The following is an 8,055-nucleotide window of genomic DNA, read 5'->3' on the forward strand; positions in this document are numbered from 1 at the left end:
TTTTTGTTTTATGTTGCGGCTCAGTTATTTTAGGGTTTACGGCTGATTTGTTAGATTTATTCGATTCGATGACTGATTTACTGTTTGTTTTATTTTGCGGCTGAGTTACGGCTGAGTTACGGCTGAGTTGTGACTGAGATATTTTGTGCTTTAGATCTGAGTTATGTGTTTGTGGCTGAGTTATGTTATGCTTTGTGTATGAGTTTGTTTTATATTATGGCTGATTTTGTTTTATGTTATGGCTGATTTATTTTATGATTTACTTATGAACTATAACAGATGTCGATGGTGAATATTTCTGAAGAACAAGCAAAGGATTACCCCCCTAGACTATTCGCTGAAGGAAACTCTAATATAGAGTGTAGAGATATTAATACCAATTTCAGGATGAAAGAATTCACTCAGATCAGGGAATCAATAGGACAGGATGCGTGGGAAAAAACGAAGGTTGTACATATTGGAATAATCTCTAATCTAGTTGATAGCCATTTCGTCTGGTCTGGTAAGGTTGTACATTTCCTACTATGTAACCAGTTAAGGGTACATAAGAAGGAGCTTTGGTTTGTGGTCGGCGGTCAACCTATCAGGTTTGGGTTGAATGAATTTCATTATGTGACGGGGTTAAACATAGACCCAATGCCTACTGAACGGTTTGAACTTGAAGAGGAACACAAAGAGTTCTTCAGACTTTTGAAAGTGCCTGGTGGGGCAGGTCCAACGCTAGTTGAACTCAGGGAAGCATTAAAAGTGTGCCGGGGATGGGTTAACCTTGATCATCGAAATGGTTGGGGCTGTTGCTTCTTCAACACATTGGACTTTATGGTTTGCATCATAACTCTAGAATTCTATATGAAAGTCCTACCTACCAAAAGAAATAGAAATGTTTTTTACTTGAACTGATTCATAAAATCAGGTGCCTCATCGTAGATATCTGCTGCCATTTTAACACGTATACCCTGGATGTTTTGATCACAGATTCCATCGAAAGACACACCAAACTCTAGACATTCTATAAACTTTAAAGCGTACACACCACAATCACCAACCTGCACGTTTTGCAGGACCTTGGAGACTGTCCTCCTCCTGAAGGTAAACTGTTTGAAAGTAGGTGTACGAATTTCGTGAGGAACGTTCGCGTTCAGCATTGCTGGAATCATCCGCGTTCAGCATTTCGTTCGCGTTCAAGAGAGTTTTTGATGATGAAGCAATGGAGACGTATCTGTGGGGTCGGTCAACATTTGAATCTCTGGTTGGTTCTATAAAGATGTTGCACCCTACGGGAAAGTCGTACACCCTTAGTGGGTTTACACCCGTGTTACAAGCTTGAGCGTATGAGTCCATCAAATGCTTTGGAAAACGGTTTGGGGATGCAATAGCTGAACATGATGCCATACAGTTGCTTCGATGGGGTGGAAAACGTACACGTTCATCGTTGGAATCCATAATTGCAGGAGATATCAAAGCGTTTGGTGAGGTAAGGTTTTGATTGTGTTATGATAGACTGATAGTTACTGACTGAGTTATTGTTTAAATGATGGCTGAAATATGTATTATTAGTAGTTGAGTGATTGTTTAGTAATGGCTGAGTTATTATTTAGTATAGTAATTGCTGAGATATGGTTTAGTGAAGGCTGAGTTATGTTTCAAGTATGACTGAGTTATGTTCAAGATGGCAGAGTTATGGTTTAGTCGTGGATGAGTTATGGTTTAGTCATGGATGAGTTATGGTTTAGTGTTGGCTGAGTTAAAACTTACTGATGGGTTTCATAATCTCTTATGTTACAGCTGCGTGTGAGAAAAATGGTTACGAAGGAAAATGGCTGCGAGCTATTTCATTCGTGGCCAGATCAAGAAGACGACCCAGCAATTGATCGCCTGATCGAAGACATACATATGGATAAATTTGTTGTAGGTTTTTGGGATGTTAAGGGGAGTGATAAGAAGAAAAAGAAAAAGAAAGCTGAAGCAGTTGTTGAGTCTGAATCTCCTCCCGCAAAGAAGCGGAAAGTCCAGAAGATGAAAGTTTCCAACAGTCATGGTGGTGAAACTAGTGAAGGAGTTTCACAGGAGAGGAAGAAGAAAGGAAAAAAGGTAAGTGAGGAGGAAGAGGCTGGGGAAGATGAAGGAGTTGCAGAAGAGAGGAAGAAGAAAGGAAAAAAGGTAAGTGAGGAGGAAGATGCTGGGGAAGATGGGTCGATTAGAATTATGTACGAACAGATCTCTAAGTTAAATACAAGGTTTGATACCGTTGATACAAACATTGAAAATGTATAGGCGAATCTGGAGAAGAAGATGGATGAAAGGATTGAAACCAGGCTTGGATCTTTTGAGAAGGACCTCAAACTGATGAAAGAGCACGTGCTTTCAATGGATTCAGGGAAAACTGGTCAAAACACGACTGACTAGAGTTTAAATTTGGGACAGGAACTAAAAAACTCCACCAAAAGTTCCGGTAATGTCTGATTTATCTTTGTTTTATGGCTGATTTTTCAGAATGTTTAGGCTGAGTTATTATAATTTTAATTGTCTTCGCTATGATATACATGAAAAGAACTCTTTGAATTCTCCAGCTTCTAAGAAACCAGCTGATACGAAAACACGGCCTTCCACGAGGAGAAATACCAAAGAGTTAGAGGCGTCAGAGAAGGCCAAAGAGTTAGAGGCGGTAGAGAAGGTAATGTTTGATTTATCTTTGTTTTATGGCTGATTTTTCAGAATGTTTAGGCTGAGTTATCATAATGTCTGATTTATCTTTGTTTTATGGCTGATTTTTCAGAATGTTTAGGCTGAGTTATCATAATTTTAATTGTCTTCGCTATGATATACAGGAGTCTCTAGCTGCTAAGAAACCAGCTGATACGAAAACACGGCCTTACACGAGGAGAAATGCCAAAAAGTTAGAGGCGGCAGAGAAGGCCAAAGAGTTAGAGGCAGCAAAGAAGGCCAAAGAAGTAGCTGCGGCTGGAGACATTGAGGAAAAAAAAAGGTAGAGGTAGGCCGCGTAAAAATGCTACTGCTGCTGTTGTTAAGCCGTTGAAATTTGTACTACCTGGAGGTTTGAATAAGGGAGAAGCTGGTGCAGAAGCTGGTTCAAAAGCTGGTTCAGAAGCAGGTGATGATCTTTATGATATTACAGAAGAGTTTGTTGCTGAAGCCAACTCACTTGAACCTGAATCTGAGGATGATGTGGAGGAAAAGATTAGGCTTGGTAGAATCAAAGCTTTAAGGCTGGAGAATGTTAAGCTGTCCCCGGATGGAAGTTCATTGAATAAACTACAAGCTAAACAAGCGAGGATTTTCCCTTACATTGGAGACAACAGACTGACGTGCATGAGGAAGAACTGTTCACCTGGACCTAGAATATATGATCCTCTGGCGCATGTTGATCCGGTCAAGTTGCAGAAACTTTTGGAGTTCCTAAAGAGCGCCGAGTATGACCCTTTAGACCCTTTTGCTTAACAAGTTAATAACAGCTTGTTAACATTATATTAACCTGTGTTTATTTGTTTGTTAGGAATGCTCCGTTAGGCGAAGGCGGAATCAAAATTGAATTCTATAGGCAGCTAATCACCGAACGAAAGGACTGGCCATTGAGGCCAGAAAAATATGGTACCTATGGGTGGCTTTCTGATGAAGTAAGTTTATCTGAATGTCTTAGTTATTGTTGTCGTTGTCTGACTTATATTACATTATGGCTGCGTTGTTGTTTACTACTCAGTTTTCTATTGTAGAACACATGGGCGCGTTTATGAGACTCCTTAGGTGTAGGTACAAACGAGATCCCTTCCCATTCCACAACAAACACATTGCGTTTATAGACCCGTGGTTCACCAGTGAAATGGTTCAGATTCATTATAAGATGTTCCAGATTAAACCCAAGTTTTTTACAATGACTGCCAATAGTTATGAAAATTTAGTTAAAGGTTTGATTCCATCAGATGAACCGACTAATTTGAAGTGGATAGAAGATGTGGATCACCTGTATATTGCTCCACAAACTGGAGGCGATCACTGGGTGGCGCTGCACGTGGATCTCATCAGAAGTCATATTGATTGCTATGATAGCATCGTGGGACAAGTATCCGAAGACAGCGAGCTTAGAATTCTGAATGCTTGTAGGGCGTTTACGCGGATGATTCCAGCAATTCTGAACGCGAACGTTCCTCACGAAATTCGTACACCTACTTTCAAACAGTTTACCTTCAGGAGGAGGACAGTCTCCAAGGTCCTGCAAAACATACAGGTTGGTGACTGTGGCGTGTACGCTTTAAAGTTTATAGAATGTCTAGCGCTTGGTGTGTCTTTCGATGGAATCTGTGATCAAAACATCTAGGGTATACGTGTTAAAATGGTAGAAGAAATCTACGATGAGGCACCTGATTTTATGAATCAGTTCAAGTAAAAAACATTTCTATTTCTTTTGGTAGGTAGGACTTGCACTTGGATATGTAAAAAAACATTTGGATTTTTATGGTAGGAATTGTACTTGGATATTGTAAAAATTTGGATTTCTTTTGGTAGGAATTGTACTTGGATAAGAAAGTCCTTTGTTTAGTATCTTTTCAATGTTACGGCTGAGTTATGTACTTCTCATGGCTGAGTTATAATTAAATATTAAATAAACATATATGTTATGGCTGAGTTATATATTTCGAAAGGCTGAGTTATCTTCTTCGTACGGATTAGTGAGTTATGGCTGAGTTATGTAATTGGTACGACTTCGTTTGGTCTTTCGTGCCGTGCCTCGATATTACTAAAAGTGTTGTTGGGGTTTAGCAAACAATAATTCTGCTCAGATCCACACGCGTAATCAATTTATAAAGTTAGCTTTTTCACAATATATTATACAAAATAATTAAAAAATTGAACTCAAAATTCGAATAAAAAATCTTAAAATTCCGACAAAGTGACTAAGTGATGGCTGAGTTATTGACTTAGACGGCTGACTTATAAAATATTCGTAAATTTACATTATTATAACTCAACATTTAAATGTACAATTGAATTATGAATATTACAATTATTATAACCAATAAAAAGTAATAATTATAGAGAAAGATTGATTTTTACACATTCTCACCAAGGATGTGTAAAACATACAACACATGACGTTTAGGGGTTAGGGTTAGGGTTAGGGTTGGGGTTTAGGGTTTGAGATGTAGGGTTCAGATTATTTGATTTTTGGATTTGGTTCTAATGTGTTTTAATGTGTATAGTTTAAGGTGGTAATATGGATATAATAATATTATTACCATTTGAATATTTTTTTAAAAAATCAAAAAATCAAAAAATATTTGGTTATTTCCGGTTATGGGTCGGTTATATTAATATCTAACCATAAATAACCCAAAATATATTGTAATTAAGTAGATTAGCCTAATATAACAGAAATTAAGCCGAATATATCCGAAATTAATTAAACATACCAATTCAAAAATATCAAATTGGAAAATTTATTTTATCGGTCGGTTCGGTTTAGTCGGTTATTTAGGCATTCTAATAAATAACCCAAAATATATTGTAATAAAGTAGATTAGCCTAATATAACCGAAATTAAGCCGAATATATCCGAAATAAACCAAACATACCAATTCAAAAATATCAAATTGGAAAATTTATTTTATCGATCGGTTCGGTTAAGTCGGTTATTTAGTCATTCTAGTTTGAGGGTTGGCTGAGATATCGTCTATGACGGCTGAGTTATAATTAATGATGACTGAGTTATAATTAATCATGACTGAGTTATTAAAATAGATTGATAAAACACCACAACATAGAAAGTTCATATCAATTCCAAAAAAAAAAAAAAAAAAAAACAACGGAGCTTGACTAATCTCACAGATACTTGTTCAAGCTCTCAAACTTCTTCTCCAGCGCGTCATATTTCTTTTCCAAATACAAGATCATTTCTTCTTGAATCTCGATGCGCTTCTTGGATGCATCCAAGTCCTGCTTCATCTCATTCTTCTCCTCCTGAATAACCCTAAACTCTTCGCGCACTGCATCAGTCCACCACTTCCTGAAACCGCAGCCTTGACCGGGACCCTTACAAATATTACATAATTCATATTAGACTAAAAAAGAAGTCAGAAGCAGAACACAAAACTTAAAAATAAGAGTACAAAAATCTTTACATCTGTGATGTCATACGGACAACTAAAATAACGTTCTCCTCTCGTGGTAGGATCATTAGAAGTGGCAACGAGAAGCTCCGCACCGCAATTACACCCGATTGGTCTCGCCTCCGGATTTCGCCGTATCTCATTTTCATATTTATTTCATTACGATTCAGCTCCTACAGTTCCACAAACACAATATTAAGATAATGCTTTGAGATTTCAGATAGTCCTGAGATCTACCTCAGCTAGTGCTTCAGAAGCAGTTTTCTCATCAGCCCTGGAGTTGTCGCCGTAGATATCTCTATTTGCCACCATCTTGACTCGATCTCGATTACTGAAGCAATAAATCACAACAAATCCCATAATTTATAAAACATATATCGAACGACGTCGTTTGACAGTAATATACTTGAAGGCTGAGTTGTGTTCTTTACACGACTGACTTAGGATAGTCAGTTAAATTAACAACTTTGTTATGGCTGACTTATGCAACGGCCATAATAATGGTTTTACGGCTGAGTTATCNCCACCCTATTAATTTATTATATACCCGCTTGGGAATGCAAAAAGGGTTGTTGGGGAGACGCAAACAGTAATTATGTTTCTTGTTATCATCCATAAGCTTAATAAAATTATTTTAAACGATTTATTATTAAAAATAAATTCAAAAATTTGAATTCAACTTTTTCAATTTATTTTTATTTATTATTAAAACAAGGGGCCAGTAATTTGACTAAGTAGTGGCTGAGTTATTGACTTAAACGGCTGAGTTATGAGATATTTGTAAAATAAGGTTATTATAACTCAAAATTAAAATTTAGAATGGCAAAATGAATATTACTATTATTATAACCAATAAAAATAATAATTATAGACAAAAGAGTGATTTTTACACATTCTGATCAAAATGTGTCAAACATACCAAAACGAGTCGTTTAGGGGTTAGGGTTAGGGTTAGGGTTTAGAGTTTAGGGTTTAGTGTTTAGATGACGTAACATTATTTGTTTTTAATATAACAGTTTGGTTTTGGATTAAGGTGGTAATATGGATATACTAATATGAGTACCATTTTGAAATTAATCTTTAAAAAAATTTTAAAAATTTTTGAAAATTGTTTTGGTTATTTCCGGTTATGGGTCGGTTATATTAAAATATCTAACAATAAATAACCCAAAATATATTGTAATTAGGTAGATTAGCCTAATATAACCGAAATAAAGCCGAATATATCCGAAATTAACCAAACAAACCAATTCAAAAATATCAAATTGGAAAATTTATTTTATCGGTTCGGTTTGGTTCAGTCGGTTATTTAGTCATTCTAATTTGAGGGTTGACTGAGATATCGTTTATGACTGCTGAGTTATCTTTCCAGAATCGACAGTTACAATGAGAGGGAAAGTGAACAGTTTTTAAACCGCGAAAAAGAAAAAAAAAACTCTCTGTCCCTATCGTCGGCGAAATCTAAACCCTAATTCCGCCGGCGATAATCTGTCTTTTTCTACTCTCTCGCCGTCATCTCTCGCCGTCCTCGCTCGATATCCTCATTCGCTCTTTCTTCTCTTCGTCGTCGCTGTCTTGTTCGTTTCCGTCTAAGCCGTCTCATCTTAGAGTTCCGGTATGTGTCTTTCCTATTTATTTTTGAGTTACGGGTGATTGTCGCCGTCTTTGATGGCTGAGTTTGGACTGAGCTATCTTATGCTTTACGGCTGAGTTATGTATTTGTGGCGGAGTTATTATATGCATTGCGTTTGTCAGATGTTATGGCTGATTTATTTTATGCTTTACTATCAGATGGCTAAGGATATTTCTGAAGAACAAGCAAGGGATTACCCACCAAGACTTTGGCCAGAAATGAAGTCTATTCTACATACTAAACAAATTAACACCAATTTCACGATGTTAGAATTACCTCAGATTAGGGAATCAATAGGAC

This window comes from Camelina sativa, chromosome 7, assembly GCF_000633955.1.
Source record: "Camelina sativa cultivar DH55 chromosome 7, Cs, whole genome shotgun sequence".
Classification (NCBI taxonomy): Eukaryota; Viridiplantae; Streptophyta; class Magnoliopsida; order Brassicales; family Brassicaceae; genus Camelina; species Camelina sativa.